Here is a 21,712-nt window from a genome sequence, read left to right as displayed (position 1 = left end):
TGTATTTCTACAATTTGAAAACTGCCAGCTCTCCTGCTAGACTGTAACATCTTTACAGGCAGAGATTATGTCTGTTTTGTCTATTGTGATGTCTTGAAAGTTCCAGGCATACTGTATGTTGTCAGGAAACATTTAAGTGCTGAAATGAATGATTTCAACATTTGTATCATCCATTCTCATGCTGCAATGCACACTCGTGATTTCTGTGCATCTCTCTCCCTCCTATTAAACTTCAAGCTCTATAATTTCAGAGACCATGTCCTACTAATCTCTGTACTTCAGGCATCCAGTGGGGTGTGCTGCACACATTAGATAATCAGTATGATTGCTAAAATCTTCCTCTCGACTTTGCAGCTGTGATGTTTTGGGTCTTCCCTACCAGGTGTGCTATACCCTTCCTGGACTTGTCTCGTCTTTATACTCTCCACTTCACATTGTTCCTAGTTTGAAACCTTCTTGGGAGCAGCTAGTACTGGGGAGAAGCACAGAAAACAAGCCACGCAGAGGTGTCAATGGCTAATAACTGTTCAATGTGTTAGGCTTCCCAGCAGTGCTTGTATCTTGAAGGGCCACACCTTCATTCAGAGGCCACAAACCAGAAGCCTGGGAGCCCTGCACTGGCTCCCTCACCCCCGCTGATGTGGTTTTCACAATGTCCTAAGCACTTTTGAATGGGAAGCTGACATTCCAAAACTGGAAGATTTCACACACACACACACACACACACACGATTCCTCTTGAGCAATCAGAAGACGGAGTGAGATGACACTGCTCTGCCATTCCTGCAGGTGACAAGAAGCTAAGCTGAGGAGAGCACGAAGCCCAGCACCTGACCCTTAAGACGTGCTCAACAAAGTTCTTAGAAGAAACAGAGTAAGGAGAAAGCTCACAAAAGAAAACAAATGCTATTTTATCTGGCTTCTCACTTCTACAGATAGTTGTTTTCACTTAAAAACAAATCCCCAAACTGTTTCATGATAGGGCCAAGTGACTTTTAAACATAATCTAGTTGAGTAGATAGTATGCTATACTATTTTAAGGGCCGGGCGTGATGGATCCTGCCTGTAATCCTAGCACTTCGGGAGGCAGAGGCAGGAGGATCCCAGGAGTTTTGAGACCAGCCTGGGCAACATAGGGAGATCCTGTCTCTTAAAAAAAAAAAGTGTACTATACTATTTTAAATGCCTACTTTTAAATGAATTCGGTGTTATCTGTTATTTTTAATGTTATTTTTCAGATCAAGTTTGAATATTAATTGTACATGTAATGGCTAAAAAATTAAATCATGATTTGAGATCTTGATTATACAAGACAAAATACTTGTTTCTATCTTAACGTACGATGGTTAGATCTAGCATAACTATGTTAATGATCTGTAATACTACTGCCTTTCGTAACGAAGAAAAACTTAAACCAAGTCCTAACATTAGCACATATTCCTTCTGCTCTTCCACTGACCAACTATATAATATCTACATTCTATATTGCAGAGCACTTAACAAGTAAGAAAGCTCATCTTCCTCTTTACCATGTTGAGAAAACTTTCTTCTTTAGGAAGTAAGTTCTTGTAAGGCAGAGGTTGGGTTGGATATGTTCCATACTTTGCTCAGCTCTCCAAAGCCCTAATCAATTGATAAAATACAAAGACAAGAATGCAGGAGATTTTCTGAAGCAATGAAATGATGCATTCTTTTTAATTCCTAGCATGATGTAGAAGAGAAGTGATGGCAGGTGCAATAAGTATAATTTCTTTTCTTTTTCTTTCTTTTTTTTTTTTTTTTTTGAGACGGAGTTTCACTCTTGTTGCCCAGGCTGGAGTGCAATGGCGTGATCTCGGTTCACTTCAGCCTCCGCCTCCCAGGTTCAAGCAATTCTCCTGGCTCAGCCTCCCACGTAGCTGGGATTACAGGCGCCTGCCACCACACCCAGCTAATTTTTTTGTATTTTTAGTAGAGATGGGGTTTTACCATGTTGGCCAGGCTGGTCTCGAACTCCTGACCTCAAGTGGAGGTCACCCATCTCGGCCTCCCAAAGTGCTGGAATTACAGGCTTGAGCTACCATGCCTGGCAAGTATAATTTCTTAAGAGTTATGATAAGTAAACGCTTCAGAGCTATTTTAGTTTGGATAGAATTGAAAAAAATGTCATTATGTGGACAAATTTTATTTAAAAACATTATTCTAGTGTAATTCCTTAGGCAGAATGAAAAAAGATGTCAGATAAATTATGCCTTTGACTATAACAGAAAATCTGAAGCTTTAAACCATCTCACCTCCCACACTGAAATTCACCAAAACAACATTCGAAAAGAACTTAGATTTAAAATTCTAGTGTGGGCGGTTAAGTGTTCATAGCATATTCTTATTGCCATTGTAAGTAGGCATTTGAATGGAATGACAAAAAATGTTAATTTAAAGGAAATGAAACTTTAAATGACACTTAAATTAGTCATCAAAAATGACTAGTCACCAAAAATGACCAATGTTTCCTTCAAATTTTAAATAATTATAACCAAATAAAGGAAGCCATCTATAGTTTATTTAAAATCCCACTTTCAACCCCAGAAGGCAGAGTTCAGGGATACTTTAGCAGGTAAAGTAAAAGTAAGGGGAGGGGGCTCTGAAAAGGAGAGATCAACAGAGAAAAAGCAACAAATTCAGCATACTCTGCCTAAATCACTGGTTGATCTCTGAGCTATGCATGTATGAGGTAGACTCAATTCTTTCAGCGAAGGCTAAAGAACTACATGAGATTTTAGTTGTTCCCCATGAAAGGAGAGACAATGTATGGAGTGTGAATACAGCCAAAAGAACTACCTGCTAAAACAAAACAAAGAAACAAAAAACCCTCTAATGCTTGTCAGAGGAACGTTAATAGAATCAGGAATCTCTGCACTGTATTTCTCAAATGTCTAGAATACAACCACAAGATTACTAGACATTTAAGAAATAAGAAAACGTGAGTAATAATAAAAATGGGAAAAATTAATGAGAACCCCAAGATACTACAGATACTTGAATCAGCAGACAAAATTTCAAAGTAGCTATTATAACTGTGCTTAAAGACATAAATGAAAATGTATCTGTAATAAATAAGCAAATAGGAAATCTCATCAGAAACAGAAATTATAAGGAAAAAAATAAAATTTGAGAACTTAAAAATATAATATCTGAAATAAATCACGAGATGATTTTAACAGAAGGTTGGCGGTGACAGAAGAAGGAATCAAGGAACATGGGAGATAGATCAATAGAACTTATCAACCTGAAGGGCAGAGAAAAAATAATGGAAAAAGAGGACAGAGGTTTGGTGAGCTGTGTATAATATCAAAAGGTGTGACATATTTAATTGGAAACCAAGAGAAACAGAGTAAAAGAAAATTATTTGGAGAAATAATGGTCCCAAACTTTCCAAATTTGGTGAAAGACATATATTTATAGATTTTTAAAGGTCAGAAAGTGCTGAGCAGGAAAAATCTGATGAAAATCAAGTCTAGTCATATCACAAATTATGGAAAACCAAAAATAATGAGAAATTCTTTAAAGCAGACAGCAAAAATGACAAATGACATATAGGGAAACATAAAAGGCAAGCAAAGATCTGAATGGCCTCTGATTGCTTATCAGAAGCAAATGGAGGCCAGAAGACATTTAAATATATCTTTTAATTTAACAAACATCTCTTATAGATGGTAGATGGCTAAGATTTGCCTCTTAATCCATTCTGACAATCTCTTCCTTTTAAATAGAATGTTTGGTCACTAACATTTAATGTAATTAATAACAGTTGAATTAATGCTTCTCATTTTACTATTCATTTTCTCTATGCTTTATAAATTTCAGCTATAAACCCTTTTGGAGGTTATATGTAAAAAATATAGGGGAACAAGTCAAAAAATGAGTGCAAAAATATGAGTAAGGTCTGATTATTAGGGGGAAGTATTATAACCTGATTTTGATAATTGCATTGTGGTGGTTCAGAAAAAATATGCATAAAACCATAAAATATGGTAAAATGTGGATAATTATAGAATCTGGGTGAGAGGTATATGGAAGTTGTCCTTTTAATAAATTTTATGGTAAGTCCAAAATTATATTAAAATAAAAATTATAAAGCAAAAAAAATGAGGCCAGAAATTAAATGCTGTCTAAATTCCAGGTGAGTCTGAGTGATTAACTTGTAAGACAAAAATTAAACTTAATATTTTTTCTTGCTTTTTTATCCTAATTAGGGAAAACACACCATTGATCATGAATTCAAAAGCTCTTCTGAGATGGTCCAGGTGTCCATTCTTCCTGTTGACAAATGTCTCCTGTAGTATTTTTAGCTTCAGATGGGTGAGAAATGTAGTGACAGAGAAACTTGAAATTAGTTACCCTAAAGCAGAACTCCCGAGGAAGAGGATCACTTGGGAATGAGAGTATATACCATAAGCTATCGTTCACTGCTCTTGGCCTTGGAAGAAAAGATTCTGGTTTAAATTCCTGGCTGAAGAGCCAACATAATATAGCACAGTGGTTCCCAAACTTTCCTCCACGTTGGAATTACCTGGGGACTTTAAAAAGTACTGATGCCAGGGTTCCTCTTTCCCTGCCCGACTTTCTAATTTACTTGCTGTGGGGTATCACCTGGGATTTTTTTTTAAAGTTCCTGAGGTGATTCTAATGTGCAGCAAACTCAGAAAGCACTGGTGTAGAGTGTGTTGAATGGACTCTGGTTCAAATTTGGACTCCAGATTTTACCAGTTGGATAATCTTGGGCAAAATACATTATTTCTCAGATCCTTGGTTTCCTTAGCTGTAAAGTAGGAATGGGAACATCTTTATTGCAGAGTCGTTGGCAGCACAATGACAATATATGCAGAACACTTAGCACAGTGCCTAGCACGCAGTAGACACTCAATACATGGTGTTACTTATTTTTGTTATTTTAATTTTCTATTTTTCCATTTATAAATAGATAAATATTCCACAAACAATTTCTTAAAGAGGAATAATTAGAAATCAACTTATATGTGCTGCTGGGGTGTGTATAATGCAGTTACAAGTTGGGATCCTCTTTGTTCTGAAGTTGAAGTCTCTTGCTAGAAGTGTCCAGGTACAGGAAGACATAGCAGTGAGGACCCAGGTTACCACACGTTCTTGGTATTATTATCTCTCAAATCTCAACAGAGAATGACAGATGTCATATTGTCCTTGCACTTTTTTTTACTTCGTTGATTGAATGTATTAAATTAGGTCATCACATTCATAAAGATGAAATCAATTGTATTTGTTGAGATAACTAAACTATTGGCTTCGTACCATGGATCCATTTCTCCTTTTCCTTCTTATTTTATTCATGTTTCCTTTCCCACTCAGCCAATTGCCACAGGTAGAGCTGACACCTTCCCAAGATCCAGGTGGTCTCTGAGGCCTACAGGTGATCCCATTCCTGTTTGCAGTGCTTAGCTCAGGGTACACACGTGAGCCACTTCTGGCCATGGGATGTGAAGGCATGCTTGCTGGGGGCTTTTGGGAAGTTCCTTTTCTCTTAAGAGAAAAATCATAAGAAAAGGAGTTCTCTCTTTTCTCTCTAGATGTTATCCCTGGAATCACTCTAGCCATCTTACTACAGCCTGATGTTCAATCGGGCATTGAGAATTGAAGTGCAGAGTGATGAGAAAAATCTAGGTCCTTGATACCAACATTCAACTCCTGAGTCAATAAATTCTGAAGCCTCCTTTATGTCTGGATGACAAATTTGTGAGCTGATACACTTTTTTATTGATTAAAGTAGTGGAGGTTCATTTCTATTATCTGCAGCTAAAAGCCTCCTGGTATAAATGCTTTGTGTTATCCTTTCAGTTATTCTACATTTCACCATCACTTTCAAAGCAGTAATATTATACATTTCTAATTTGCATAACTTAATACAGTTTTCAGTTTCTTTTACCCTAGTTAACACAAAGTCCTTGAAGTGAATATCGTCTTTATCATTATTTTATTTTAGTAATAAGAAACTGAGGCTCAGAAAGTTTAGGTAACACAGTAGGAAATGATGAAACTGAAACAATAAATCATGTCTATTTGATTGTTTTTTTCCTGTAAAGACAGTCATTAATGCTCTTCACCAAATGTTTTCATTTCCTCTGACACATGCCAAGATCACATTTCCCCATCCTTTTGAAGTCACTTGCGGCCATGATAATTGCCCTGGCCCAATGTGATGTGAACAGATAAGACATATTTTACTTCTGGGCCAAAGCTTCAAGAACCAGTGCATATTTTGTTGTCTTCTCTCTAATGCAGATAACAGAAGTCCCATGAGCCTGGGTCCCACAAAGAGACATGGAGTGTAGCATCCAGCAATGTCGTGATAAATCTGTAGTGGCAATTAACAATACACATCTGTTGTTATAAACTAAGATTTGGTTATAAACCACTAAGCATAACCTAGCCATTGCTGACAAATTCATAAAGTGGCTATATCACTTTCTGTGTTAAGTGGCAATAATTTAACTCAGTTCTCTATTAGATACCTCAATTCTAAATATTTTTTTTCTGAGAAATGTATGTAAATTTTATCCAGAATAGTAAAGTTTTAAAAATGTTATTTCGATAGTTTTTGTGGAACAGGTGGTTTTTGGTTACATGGGGAAGTTCTTCAGTGGTGAGTTCTGAGATTCTGGTGCACTCATCACCCAAGCAGTGCACACTGTACCCAATGTGTAGTCTTATCCTTCACCCCTCGAGTCCCCAAAGTCCACTTCATTATCCAATGGAAAAATACCACATATACCCAGAAAAAGACTGTGAATATATTGATTGCTTTCTTTTCTCAGACATGATAAAAGTATACATTTTGAACTAATGAAGACTGAAAATCTTTGCTCTGAGTTTTTCTTTTGCAACTTTCTTAAGACTGTAACTGGTATATTTGGCAATAAAACTTCTGTTATCATTTAGGTTGCTTCACGATGCAAGTAAAAGAAAACTGGACTTAAATAAGAAAAGGTTTTTTTTTTTTTTTTTTTTGGTTAACAGGTCTCAAGTGGGGCTGGCTTTGAGCAAGTCTTGATCCCAGGGGTTCCTTGTGTCACTGTAACCACCCAACGGGTTCATCTTGCCCGCTGCCCAGACACAGTGGATTTATCAAGACAAAGGAATTGCAATAAAGAGTTTAATTCACACAGAGCTGGCTAAACAGGAGACCAGAGTTTTATTATTACTTAAAGCAGTCTCCTGAAAATTCAGAGACTGGGATTTTTAAAGGATAATTTGGGGAGTAGGAGACCAGAGAGTGGGGAGAATTGATGGCTCTGGTGTGACATGAAATCATAGGGAGTTGAAACTGCCCTCTTGCACTGAGTCAGTTCTTGGGTGGGGGCTACAGGACTAGATGAGCCAGTTGATCCATCTGAGTGGTGCCAGCTGATCCATGAGTGCGGGGTCTGAAAAACATCTTAAGCACCAATCTTGGGTTTTACAATAGTGATGTTATCCTTAGGAACAATTGGGGAGGTTTAGAATCTTGTGGCCTCTAGCTGCATGACTCCTAAACCGTAATTTCTAATCTTGTGGCTAATTTGTTAGCCCTAAAAAGGCAGTCTAGTCCCCCGGCCAGAAAGGGGTTTGTTTTCAGAATGAGCTGTTATCATCTTTGTTTCCAAGCTATACTATAAACTAAGTTCCTCCCAGAGTTAGTTCTGCCTATGCCCAGGAATGAACAAGGACAGCTTGGAGTTTAGAAGCAAGATGGAGTTGGTTAGGTCAGATGTCTTTCACTGTCATAATTTTCTCAGATGTAATTTTTGCAAAGGTGGTTTCATCACTAGGACTCTCTGTCTTCACTAAAAGTCTGTGTTGTCCATGTCAAGCATTATTCATTCAAAAATAAAGAGAGGAAGAAAAAAAAGACTTCCCTTTTTCCTTAGAATCAGAAAATTAGTCTTGAATGAGATCCATGGAATCTCTCAGTTGGAAATGAGGTCAAACTGACTTCCTTAAGGTCCTGTCTTAGTAACTCAAAATACTCAACTTAAAATAGAACTGAAACATAAACTTAGATTTTACTTCACTGCTCAGGGGAGGAACATAAATATTAACTAAACCCCCAAGGTAAGAAAGGTAGCAAGATAAATCACCCAAAGATCACAGAATGCCCAATCCATATACAGAATTGTGCTATTGTCACTGTCAAGAAATTTATCACCTTGTCATACAAGACCAACGCTGTTGAAATAGCTATTAAAACACTGTAGGAAGTACTAAATTTTCAAATAAATTTTAAATTTCAAGTGAACTCTTTGAAGGCAGAACCCAGTTTTATCTTTTATATAACAGTCACTCAATAAATGTTGGTTAATGGAATAAAAATAACATTTGCAGCTGGTCACTCGTTGTGAGGAAATTGTTTTCCACATTTTTCTCTAGAATTTTAAATTAACTATTTACTATTAAACTGAGTCTACATGATAGATAGAAAAGCTTGACTCTGGAGTTTAAGGTTGAGTTCTACTTTTACTAGCTGTGTGATCTTGGAACAGTTTATTAGTCTTCTAAATTACTGTTCCTTACTGTGGATAAGAGAATTCATGTGGATTACAATCAGAATTAAACCAGATAATGTCTACGAAAAGTTTTCTATGAACTATTTAAAAAAGTAAGGAATTACCACTTGAATGTATTATGATTTAAACTGAATTGTGTTGGAATTGGCCTTGAGTGATGATTACAAAAAACATTACAAAACATTACAAAAAAAAAAAAATCCAATTACTTAAAAGGATTTTTTTGAGATGGAATCTCGCTCTGTTGCCCAGGCTGGAGTGCAGTGGCGCAATCTCGGCTCACTGCAGCCTCCGCCACTGGGTTCAAGCTGTTCTCCCGCCTCAGCCTCCAAGTAGCTGGAATTACAGGCTTGCACCACCATGCCCGGCTAATTTTTAAATTTTTAGTAGAGACGGGGTTTCACCATGTTGGCCAGGCTGGTCTCAAAATCCTAGCCGCAAGCAATCCACCGACTCGGCCTCTCAAGGTATTGGGATTACAGGCGTGAGCCACCCCGCCTGGCCAATGATCTTCCTAAATAGAAATCTGATCACATAACTTCCCATTACAGAGTCTAACCCTAACCCTGTGCCTACAACATAGTCAAAACTCTTTAGCAAGGCAGATGACCTCAAGCAGGATTTCACTGCGTCTTTGTCACAGCAGCGCTTAACAAGCTGTGATGTATTTATTCGTCTACACAGGTCCTCCCTACTAGATTCTGAGTTTCAGAAGAAAGGCCTCTAACTCGAGGTTCATGAATGGACCTGCACAAGGGGGCGTAGGGGCTGTTAACCACCACATCCTGAAGTCCTGCCTTTTTTTTTTTTTCCCAAAAAAGCCCGTGTGCTGTGCCGTTAACGTTCACAAAAAAGTCCTTGTCGAACGTTTTAAACAGCCAAGGTGTTTCAGCTTTAATAAAAGCTGAAAGTTTGGCAATACCAAACAGGTCACCAAGCCACATTCCGCTTCTTGGCCTCCTCTTTGGTATCAGAGTTCGGCTGGCGGCTTCCTGTGGCCTCTGAAACAAGGAGCTCATTTTGGGAGCCATTCGAGAGATTTTTCTCATCATCTAAAGTAGCATTCTCGCCTTGCACAGCTGAAAGTCATTTCTCCAAATCGGAGCGCCAGAAGCGACAGGAGCCACTCCAGGCCCCGGAGAAGCGAGCAGAGGGGCAGCGGGCTGCGTTTGCCAACATAGGCCTCTCGGGTCCCGCGCCGTTCTGGGCCTTCTCCGTGTTTCCGGCGCCGCCCTCGGGGTCCCTCACAGAGGGCGGGAGGCGGGTGGAGAGATGGGGCAGGAAGCAGGCGGGATCGGCCCGGGAAGAACCCGTTCTGGGACCCTCTAGAAATCCCAGAGCCCCTCCCGGGCTGACAGCGCCTGCCTTAGAGCCCGACGCGCTCATCGAATTTAGATTGACTCCTTCGGCTCTCCGTTTTCCTTCTCTACGGGAAGGGTGGGACTTCCTATTTTATCTCTGAGCGGCTTCCGGCAAGAGCTGATGTGTTAAAAACAAGCGAGCACATGGGCCTGCCGGCCACTCGGATAAAAAACAAGGAACTCGACCTGGATTGTACTAAACCAGTTCCAAGATTCTGTTTTTCGGCTGTGGCGTCCGGCGCTGCATCCACTACGGATTCGCCCTGGAAGCCACCGGAAGTCCTTCAACGGAGAAACAGGATGTCCCGCCTCTTCCTCCCAAAGGGAAGACGGTGAGCCGGAGGAGTCAGTCAGAGGGGCGAGCAGGAGCGATTCCGTCGCCAAACAGGTAAGTTATTCTCTGGCCGGGGCGGGGGGTTTGGAGGCGGGGACCGTCCAGCGTCAGCGCGGGGCCTGGGGGCGGTGGCTTGAGGGCTCGAAGCCAGGCGGCTGGGCGCCCAGAGCCCCGTCTGGGCCCTTCGCTCTTTCTCCTCCCCCCTCCCCCCGCCTCCGCCCCTCCCTGTCGCCTTCCTTCCCGACACCCGCCCAGACTCACGCCCGGACACACACCCTCGCTCGTTCGCTCACGCTGCCTCGCCGCCCTCCTCCCCCCGGCCCCCGCTGCCGCCCTGCCCTCTCACCCGCTCGCTCCGCAGGCCGGTCCCGCGGGCAGTCTCGCGCCGCGCCCTTGCGCGAGCGGGGCTCTTGTGGACACCTCGGGGCTGCGGATCTAGCGTCGCCTCGGTTTCCCCTGCCCGGTCCGCCTGTCCGCGTCGAAACAGTCCCCCGTCCCTTCGGGACGCACCCCTGCACCGAAATCGGGCCGTTCTCGCTTGCCCGGGTTGCTCTTAAGTGGAAAACAGATGCTCCCCTAGCTGCACAGCTGCAAGGTTTAGTGTCTGGTTTCCAGTAGGGGCTCCCTGGACCGCCCGCCCACTCTCGTGTCACCCCCAGGTGCCCTGGCTGCGCCGCTGCTACTCGCGCCCTCTTCCGTTAAGCGACGCTGGTGTGGGCGGGCGGAGGGCACACAAGTGCGGTGGCCGAAAGCACCGCGGTGGCAGCGAAGGGTCCTAGCCACTCCCGACTTCAGCCCGCTTTGCGCCACTGCGGGGAGACCCCCGGCTGCCTGACACCGCTGCGGGCAGCAGGGGGTTTCTCAGTAGATGCTCACCTCTTCCCAGCCAGCTAGCACGCTCTGGGTGCGTGGCCTCCTGGAGTTTAAGCTGGTGGAGGCGGGGTGCAGTGGTCGCTGACCTCTGTCGGATGCGCTGGGTTTTGAGTCGCCATTTATTTCATTGGGGAGTTTTGGAATAGGACACAACATGGACACACATGTAGAATACTTTTATAGATAATTACAGTCTTAATAGTGATTCGAGTTACAGCTTTGCAGTCTGTGCCTGGTGACATCCTAGTCGTAGTATGTATCTGTTTTGTGGTGAAGTGCTAGTCCATTTAGAACACTGTAGACAGGGGCCCTAACATATACTCATTAGAACCCTATTAAGAAGAGCTCATATGTCATTTGGCATACTCACTGTACTTCATTTCGTACAGCAGTCTTGTGTAGTAGGAATTATTCCCTTTTTACAAACTGAGACTCACTTTGCTATATACAAAATTACTGCTACTGGCACAAGGTAAAGCTCTCTTCTTGCAGGTGTGATAATTGCTCATAACACAGTTTCTACTGGTGCGTTTTTTTTAAACTTTATTTCAGAATAAATTAAGATTTACAGAAAAGTTGCAAACAATAGGACAGTTCTGTTGGTACCTTTTAAGCAGAGCAAAGTGGCTCCGCTTCAAAAACACTGGTTCTTGCTTTATGCCAAACACTCTTCTAGGTGTTGGAAATAGTAATATACTTCCCTAGAGGATTTTGAGATCTGATTGAATAGACACATATAAATAAATATAATACCTTTTTCTACGTACTAAAATAGAGATATGGGAGCACAGTGGAAGTTACGGCTGATTGACGGTGGGGAGTGGTGAAAGCTTGCAGGATATATTATTTGAGTTAGATGCCAAGGACTAGTGGGTATTCACCTGGTTGAAGGGATATTTTCCCCAACATTCATTCCAATTAGGTTTGTTTTATTAGAGTAGAACTCGCTAACCTTAATAAAATAGACACTCCTAGTTTGATTTTTCTCTTTCTCATCTCCTTTAAGAAGGCGCTTTGTATCCCAGATAGTGAGAAGAATCCTAGTTTCTAAATCCATGAATAGGCGAGTAAATTAAGCTGTATATTTCTAATTGGTAGTTATGACTCTTTCGACTGTAGTTGAGATTGGGCTTTTAGGAATGCACTGTGGTCCTCCACTGAGCATTTTCCTTGCTTTCCAACTATGATTACTAGTGGAATTAAGTAATACATTCAGGAAACATTTATCGCATGCTTGATTTGTGCCAGCCATTGCACTGGAGTAAAATGATGAATAAGACAGTGGGGAATATAGACAAGCAAATGCGCATTGGCAGTGCATTCTGATGGCATGCACACAGAGTGTCACAGTGCCATTCATGATTCTTGGTTGTCAACATGACAGTGGACTTGGCTGACTTAAGCAGAAAAGGAATTTATTGGAAGGCTATAGATGGCTTTCAGAATTGATGGGAAGGCTGGGGAACTGGATTCAAAAAGTAGGCAGCAACCAAAAGAGGCTGGCTGGATGGGGCCACAGCCAAGGCAATATCACATAAATAACCTGCCTAGAATTTTGTTGCTGGTAACATTGCCACTGGAGAAACTGCCACCTCTGTTGCTGGACTGTTGACTGTCTTCTACCACTGAAAGATCTCTTATTGGTCCTGCGTCTTTGTGACCTTTTTTGCCAAGCCACTGTAGTTGCCAGGGAGCAGGGAGATGGAGAGAGATGGTCTTTATCTCTCACACGACCCACACCTCAAAGGAGTCCTACTAAATAGAAGGAAGCTTGGGCTGTGGGTAGCCCTAAAAGCGAAAATGTCCAGCATAACCACTGAACCTGGCAAGCCTAAAGAGGTTAGGGAGGAATACCAAGAGGGACCAGAGAATGAACAGGAACTCACTGGGCAAAGAGATAAAGAGCGGTAAGGGAATCCAGTTTCAGATAGAAGACTTCCAAGCGTCAAAAGGTAATATGGAACATTTCAAGAATTAAAAGGTGCTTAGGATGGCTGGATCATAGAGTATGAGAGGAGATGTGGAAAATAAGGCTGGAGAGGCCCTCTTGAAGAAATGTAGGCAGCATAGTGACATGTACACACTTTTCCTTATTTTAAACACCTTTGATTGCAACTATGGAGACCAGTTGTTATGGTGTAAGGCCAGGGGACAGGGATCTTTCAGAGGCTGTTGCATTTATACTAGGTTAGACATCACAGAAGTCTGAACTAGGATAGTGGCCCAGAGGTAGGGGAAGTGAGTGGATTGTACATGCTTAGTTAGTGGAGTGGATTTGGGGATGGAGTAGGTGAGATGGACGAGTCAAGGTGGACACTGACGTGTCTGCTTCGGGTGATTGGGTGGAGCCTGGTGTTCCCTGTGTGGCGATGGAAGGTGAGCAGGGGCCCCAGTAAGATACTTCAGTGTGGGCTCATTTCTGTGAACACGTTGAGTGGGCAGTTGTATGGATGAGTCTGCAATCCCAGAGGACCACCAGCATCTCACTGCAGCCTCAGTTCCTTCAGTTAGGTGTGTGTATGTGTGTGTGTGTGTGTGTGCGTGTGTGTCCTTCTTCACTAGATTATGGCAAGACCGGCTTTCATGTGTATGCATCCCAAGTCTCTTGGCATGATATCTTACACATAGAAGGGGGTGTTAGGCCATTCTTGCATTGCCTAAAGTGAAGAGATAGCCAAGGCTGGGTAATATACAAAGAAAAGGGGTTTCATTGGCTCACGGTTCTGCAGGCTCTACAGGAAGTGTGGCACTGGCGTCTGCTGGGCTTCTGGTGAAGCCTCAGGAAGCTCTCCATCATGGCAGAAGGCAAAGGGGGAGCCTGCATATCCCATGGCAAGAGCAGGAGCAAGAGAGTGGGGAGGTGCTATGCACTTTTAAACAGCCAGTCACACGAGAAGTCACTCACCATCTCAGGACAGCACCAAGCCATTCATGAGGGACACCCCTGCCATAATTCAATCACTGCCCACCAGGCCCTACCTCCAACACTGGGGACTACATTTCAGCCTGAAATTTGGAGGGGATGCACATCCAAACTGTTTCAAGGGGAATCAGTAAATATTGTGGAATTTAATGGAGTATGAGTCGTTTGGAGCAGAAAGGAAGTACAAAACATGTCTCTATACTATATATGCATACATATCTGTATATATAGCTACACCTACATATGTATCTTGCTTGCGTCACTAGTGAGTGATCCACATCTGTATATTTTTTTGGTAGTGGAAAGGCTTTTTATTCTTTTTTTTAAATTAAATTAAAATTTTTTTTAATTTTATTATTATACTTTAAGTTTTAGGGTACATGTGCACAACGTGCAGGTTTGTTACATATGTATAAATGTGCCATGTTGGTGTGCTGCACCCGAAAGGGTTTTTATTCTTATCAGTATTGTTTTGTGACTAGAACATCTCATTATGGTAATTGTATGGGTAGATCATAATTGTAGTAACTCCCTGCTTGATTATCTTGCAATTCCAACTACCTGGAATAAAACCCAGAAATAGCCTTGCAAGAAGTTGATGACAGTGTAGGAGTGTGAAAGAATTAACAGCCTCCCTAAATAAAGTAAAATCTAGAACTTCTAGAATTGAGCACTGAAAGGAGAACCTTTTGCGGGAGAAGGTGGAGAGAGATGATGGTCTCCAACGTTGTCTTCTTTAAGTGTCATTTTTCCTTTAGAGGATTATTGCTGTTATTCATACAGTAGTTTCCAGATATAATAATCCTGGTTTAACAGTTTGGTTCTCGAGTATAGCTGAGAAAACTGGACGTTTTCAAAGTATTAAGTACTTAGGAACAGTAAAAGGCAAATAAACGTAGAATTCAATGGTGGTAACAATAATAATGTTTTTGAGCTCTTTATATAAACACTGTGCCAGGTGCCTCTGTACATAATCTCATTTAACCCCCCTAAATCTTTTGAGGTATATACTACATTTTATTGATTTATGGGACACTGAAATTTAGGATAAATGGCTTGTGCAAGGCGACACAGCTATTAAATGGTAGAGCCAGGATTTGAACCAGGATGGTCTGACTTCCGAACCCCCTATTTTTAGTCACTAAGTTATATTACCTTCTACAGTATTTTAGCATTGATTCATTCAACATTCTTTTTAGCTCCTCTTATGTCCAGTGTAGTCTGTGAGTTAGTAGAGATCCAGGAAACGGTAGGATAAACACATTGCCCTGGTCCTGCGGGGAAACACACGTCCTGCGCTGTGTCGTGCAGCCCAGGATGCGGTAGGCTGAGTGTGTGAGGGGAGTTGGGGGCAGGGAAGATGCCTCAGGGGGACTCCTGCACTGACCCCAGAGCATGCCCAGGTGTGTGGCGACAGGGCATTCAGGAGAGAGCTGAGGCTCCCAGGCAGCCCGGCAGATCATCGGGCAGTATAGCATTTGGAAGCAGGGGCCAAACTGCGAAGGGTCTTGAAGGCTGAGGTAATACTTGAAGAGTTTATTGTAAGGGCATCGGGGAGCCAATAATAGGTTCATGCATTTGTTCATGTCTTAGCATTTATTTAAAGAAAGTTTTGAGTCCTGCAGCACTCACTGTGCTGCACAGATGCTATGAGAGTTGATGATAAGGAATCTTGCTTTAATTTGGAAGAAGGTTTAGGGAGACTTCTCAGAGGAAAGGAAGTCCCCCCTGCCCTTCAGTTATTTATTTAGTTGTTTACAATTGAAAAACCAATGCATGCACACATGAAAAATTGCAAATAGTACAGTGATGCCTCAGACTCTAGGGCTGCTCTCCAGAGACAATCACTATTAACAGTTTCGTGAGTTTGAAAGTGCCCATTCTTTTAATGTGAGCAAAGCAAATGACAATAGTACCTTCTCTCTATGAAGCAGTTCTGACAGTAAAGCCCAACCATGCAAGGCAGGCCAGGTAATCAGCACCTGAAAGGCACCTTTCATAAATTCTGTACTGAGGAAGTAGCTTAGGCTTGGGTCTCCTAGAACCTCGGTCTGTTGGTGAGACACCATAGATGCCTGTGAAACAGTAGATCCATTCCGTATCTTTCTTTATTCTTAAGCATTTTTGTTTTTTTGATAGTTGTTGGTTTTTGTTTTAACATTCAAGCACTGGAGAGAATAAGTGTCCCCTGATTTCAGGCACTTTTCCATAGGTAACCACTGTTAAGTAATTTCAGACTTAACAGGATGTCTTGGTGAGCTTCCAGTGTTACCTCATCTATGTAATATTTTTTATTATGGATATATTAGCTTATTTAAACATTATCTTATTAGTGGACATTAAGGATTTCTGGCTTGGGTGATTTGATGGGTTGTAAAGCTATTTACTGCCATAAAGAACAAAGGAAAAAGGAGTAAGTTTGTGGGGGAAGTTGATGAGCGCATGTAACATCCAAATGGACTTAGAGGTCTGATACCTACAGAGCTGTTGGCTAGAGATAAAAATTTAGGTGTCATGGTTAATGGATGGGAATGAAAACCATGGAAGTTCACTTGGTCACTAAGGAAGAGGTGGATGCAGAGATAAAGAGAGGCTACCTCCTCATAAAGTACACGGTTTGATTCCATTGTGGCTCCTTTGCTTCCTGGGATTCAGGGAATTCCATGAAGTTCTTTAAATGGGTCCTTGCCTAGTTTTTCTCCTTGTTAGCTCTTGGTTTGCATCCTTGTGGCAAGTTCCCTTCTCCCTATCCCAGAAGCTTCCTCATGTGCATTTTGATCCTTTGCTTGTCTGCTATGTCCACCAGGAGTCTTAGGTTTAACTCACACTTCCAAGACCTCCATAGGCCACACTTGAACAGTCTCTGAAGAAGGGGAAGAATGAGAGCCACAGCTTGCCAGCCCAAAGTGACAGATCTTCTCTCAGGGGTGGTCCTTGCAGTTGTCTACACAGCTGTCCAGACACTGTCTTTCCAGGTGGCTGCTCCATTGCAGGGACATGAGAGCCACATTGTGGATGTAGACACAACCTTATCTTTGAAATCTCATACCCCATAGGGAGCAAGTGTTTTTGAACATTCCATAGGCATAGCTTCTAGGATCCTTGGCAGAGGATAATAAATAAACATAGAATTCAATGGAAGTAACGATAATAATGTTTTTGAGTTCTTTATATAAACACTGCCAGATGCATCTGTACATATATCATTTAATCCCCCCAAATCTTTGAGGTATATGCTACATTTTATTCGTTTATGGGACACTCACCATTTACAAGAGTCCTTGCATCCCAAGGGCACCCGAAGCGTGGTGTCCCCATCAGATCTTTATAGTTCACGCGTAGTTCCTCAAAGTCTAGGTGCAGTTTACCAGTTGGGCCATTCTTACAGTAAGCAGTTTCGCTTAGTGGCATAGTTGACATTCTTACCCTTATTAGGTTACCAGAGGGAACAGAGCCAGATGGTTTAACTAACAGTCTAATTTTCATGTATCAGGCAAAGGGTTTTGTTAACCTTTTCACTCACCATTTGCCACACCAAGAAAGAAATGGAGTGCATTCTCTTGATATTTGGGGTCTGCTTTCCCAGGGCCATTTCTAGGGTAAGAGACATTCCGGCAGTGACTTCAGTCTTGAAGAGCACCTCCTTCACCCCCAGCTAGTTAGTGAGGTCTCCAGTCCATTTCCTAACCTTATAAGGACTGGGAAGCATGGGCCTTGGATCTGCTGTCTGCAGTTCCTAGCTGTGTGACTTCAGGTAAGTCTCTTCATCTCTCTGAGCCTCGGTAACTTCACTATGAAATGCGTATTATCTTCTGGCTTTTGTGTGAGTGCTGATTGGTTGAATGTGGGTAAGTCTTCATCCAGGAGCTGACAAAGCCAGCCCTCACTCTATTATAACTGTTATCCAACAGCAGTCAGAACAGTACTGCCCATGCCATGAATTAAACACATAGCGTAATACGGAGTTTGAAAAAAATAAAAAATTAAAATCCATAGGAAGTTTGTTTCCTCATACATAACAGTAAAGGTTTTCTGCTCAGCACAGCAGTTGTTACCCTGAATCATCAAGAAAACATGAAATTATATTCTATATACATGTTAAGAAAGTAGGGAATTATATAACTTTTTATAGGATTTCTATGAAAACTTTTTTTAAACTTAAAAGATAAACTTTATTATGAACCCAATAAGATATAATTGTGGGACACACATTGGTGTACTAGAAAGGTATGTCATTAACCAGCCAAACCAGCAAAAACCCAGCCCGCATCTATGTATGTTACTGTTGGACTAGTGTGACAAGCAAGGAAATTCTAGTTCCTGGACCATGGGTGGAGACTGCGGTCCTTGGGTTCTAACATCAGAGCTTTTCCTGACTTCCTAAGCCCGATGAAGTTACCTGCAGAATACTATGTTTCTGTGAACTTCTGGAGAGGAAAGAGGCCATGGTTTCACGCCAAAGCGCTGTAACCCTTCAGATTGTCAGGGATCACTGGCAGCGGGCCTGGGCCTGGGCCTGATGTGGACATGAGGAGCTTTTCCAGAAAATAAATGGAGAGCAGTTTAAGGAAACAGATGAAAAACTTCTGGGAGATCATTTTTGTATTTAATAGCTAAATGGTGATCTTAAAAATGGAATTTGGAAATCTGCTATGTGAAAAAAATGCAGTAATTGATTTGTAAGGAGTTTCAGGTTGAACCTTATCATGTGTGTAATGCTGAATTCTATCTGGAAAGGTGCTTTTTAGAACTATTATGAAGAAAACCTGGAAAGAGCCAGTTTCTTATGACATAATGGAGATACCTAGATTTATATATTTTTAAAAAAATATATTTTAAATATATTTTGAGTAGGTACGGGGTCTTGCCTCAGGCTGATCTCGAGCTCCTAGACTCAAGCAATGTCTCCTGCCTCAACCTCCCAAAGTGCTGGGTTTACAAGTGTGAGCCACTGCACCCGACCTAGATCTAAACATGTAAAAATTCTTTGTTTTTCATACTTGTTTTATTTCTTGTGATCTCATCACACATGTTCTTTATGTGAGGAGAGAGAGCACAGTCCTGAACTGTGGTGGGGTTTATTATGTCAGCACACCTGAGGAGACATTTGAGTGTCAGTTTTCTCGGAATTTTTGGAATTATTTCAAAGTAAACTTGATATAGAATTAAATAGGAGAAATGGTTAGAGTTTAGATGGTGTTAGCTAAAGCAAAGTAAGTGCAATTTTATTTAAAATAGAAGAAATAATTTTAGATATATCAGGTGTAATTCAGAGACTAGTTGATGAGGAAATTTTACTTATTTCACTTTGATGAAGGAGAGAAACATCTGGTGAAATACCAGTGGTGGTCTTTTCAATTTCAGGTCTTAGAGGAATGACCGCTAGAGGGAATAAGGATTGTGGCAACCCTATTCTGACTCCTCATCGTCTACTAGGAAACCTGTGTCCTACAGGAGGCAGGTGATTAGTCAGTCTCAGAGATTAGTTGTAGAACAAGGAATGGAAGTCAGGCCTCTTGATTTATGGCTGGTCTTTTTGCTGCTCCATTGGTGGTTCTCAATCCTAATGTGTATCAGAGTCACCCAGAGGGTTTGGGCGTCAACCAGAAAGTGGTTCAGCAGGCCAGGGCTGGGACTGAAGAATCTGCATTTCTGATAAGTTCCGGGGTGACTTTGCAGCTGCCAGTCCTGAGACCACAATTCTCCAGCCTCAGCATCACCTGATGTGGCTTTGATCTCTCAGGCCGCTTGTAAGAGGAGATTAAGTAAACCTTCCCAGGTTTATACCAGACTAACCTTTTCCCTAGTACTCAGATAATCTAGTTCTTTAATTTTATGTTAGAAAAAAGAAATGCACATAGTGATTAGATGAGGAAAAAAAAAGAAATGGAGTATTTCTCACAGAGTCACTGTGGCATTTTCAGTAGTAAATTTGGAGCTAATTCTGTTTGTCAGGACCACTGGCCATGGACGGGGCTGAGTTTGCGCTGTGAGGCCCAGTCTTAGCAACATTTTCTGTGAAGCGGTGTCCAGATTGATTGCTAGAGTGTATAGGAGTGAAAAATTAGTTCTGGTTTTGTCACTCTGTAGTTTTCTGTGTTATTTTGTATACTTAAATATCCCTTCTTATATATAAAAATCTCATCAGGCCCTAGCACACTTACATGCCCACAGTAGATGACAAATAAATGAGTTGAAATGGATTAAAAGAGTAAAGGGGAAATAACGTAGGTCATTTATCTGGAGAGACTTCAGTGCCCTAGAGTGTTACTCTGTTCTCTAGAGGATCCCAATCACAGGCTCTTCTTGAACAATTGTAATTTATTTATTCCAGCTTAATCCTTATTTGTAGTTATCGAACATTTTTAGCACAAAAGTTAGAGATAGCATATTTTTATGTTAGAGTCAATGAATAATCCCTCCCTTTTGTCTTTTTATCTTTCATCTGCAATGGCTTTTTGAAACTTTCTACTTTGAAATAATTTTAGAAAAAAAATTGCAAAAGTAGTCTAGAAAGTTCCTATGTATATACCTTTTGGCCAGCATCCCCTGTTGTTCTCATGAATCGATAATACAATCATTGAAACCAGGCAATTGGTAACAATTAATCTAAAACATTTATTTAAGTTTAACCAATGATTCCATTGATATCCTTTTTTTCTGGTCCAGGATCCAACCCAGTATCCCACATTGTATTTTGTTATGTCTCCTTGGTCTCTCTAGTCTGTGATAGTGATAGTTCTTTTAGATTTTTTTTTTTTTTTTTTGGAAACAGAGTCTTGCTCTGTGTCACTCAGGCTGGAGTGCAGTGGCTCATCTCGGCTCACTGCAATTTCCGCCTCCTGGTTCAAGCGATTCTTCTGCCTCAGCCTCCTGAGTTGCTGGGATTACAGGAGTGCACCACCACATCTGGCTAATTTTTGTGTTTTTGTTAGATACGTGGTTTCTCCATGTTGGCCAGGCGGGTCTCGAACTCCTAACCTCAAGTGATCCGCCCGCTTTGGCCTCTCAAAGTGCTGGGATTACAGGTGTAAGCCACTGCGCCCGGCCAGTTCTTTTAGATTGCTTTGTCTTTCATGACTTTGATACTTTTGAAGAATACTGGCCAGTTATTTTATAGAATGTCCCTCAGTTTGGATTTGTCTGATGCTCTTTCTTGTTAAATTGAGGTTTGGGCATTTTTGGTGGGAATAGCACAGGGGTGAAGTTATGTCCTTCTCAGTGCATCATATGAGGAGGTATGTGATATAGATATGTCTTCTCCTGGTGAATGTGAACTTTGATCTCTGGGTTGAGGTGATGATGTGTCATTTTTTGTACTGTGAGGTTAAACATTTTTTTCTTTGTAATTAATGACTCATTTTTTTTTTGATTTTGGTGCAAAAAGCTTGAAACAAATGAGCGTAATATCAGAATGTTTTGAGTTTGACTTTAACTGTGAGGTATTTCGTATCTTGAGAAGGTTTGTTATTGTTTGTTAGAACCAAACATAGCAGGGGAGAGGTAAAGGTTTAGGCTGTTGGAAGTACATGCATTTGCTGATCTCCGTCAATCAATTGGTATTGAATTGGCAGCCGAGGAAGCTGTCCAGTTCTTTTGCTGTGGTTCTGCGCTCTGTCTCACATTTGTCTTCCAGTGAATGACTTTCCCTAACTGTGCAGGGGGGATAC

The 21,712-nt window shown here is 41.5% G+C and overlaps 1 protein-coding gene and 1 pseudogene across 2 annotated transcripts in view; one reads left to right on the top strand and one right to left on the bottom strand.

Moving 5' to 3' along the window:
- Nucleotides 1-7,900: 7,900 nt before the first annotated feature.
- LOC105739691 lies at nt 7,901-10,167 on the bottom strand (annotated as a pseudogene). Its single transcript, XR_001115649.2, has one exon. The product of XR_001115649.2 is annotated as an uncharacterized LOC105739691 (transcript).
- Nucleotides 10,168-10,232: 65 nt separating this feature from the next.
- The window catches only part of ZNF407 (zinc finger protein 407), a 473,707-nt gene continuing 462,227 nt past the window's right edge, over nt 10,233-21,712 (top strand). Inside the window, exon 1 of the mRNA XM_030810262.1 lies at nt 10,233-10,300. The gene's annotated coding sequence lies outside the window, so the exon portion shown is untranslated. The remainder of the gene's footprint in view (nt 10,301-21,712) is intronic.

The sequence above is a fragment of the Nomascus leucogenys genome, chromosome 4, assembly GCF_006542625.1.
Source record: "Nomascus leucogenys isolate Asia chromosome 4, Asia_NLE_v1, whole genome shotgun sequence".
NCBI classification, from domain to species: Eukaryota; Metazoa; Chordata; class Mammalia; order Primates; family Hylobatidae; genus Nomascus; species Nomascus leucogenys.
The sequence above is the reverse complement of the archived record's forward strand: the minus strand, read 5'-3'. Positions and strand labels throughout refer to the sequence as shown.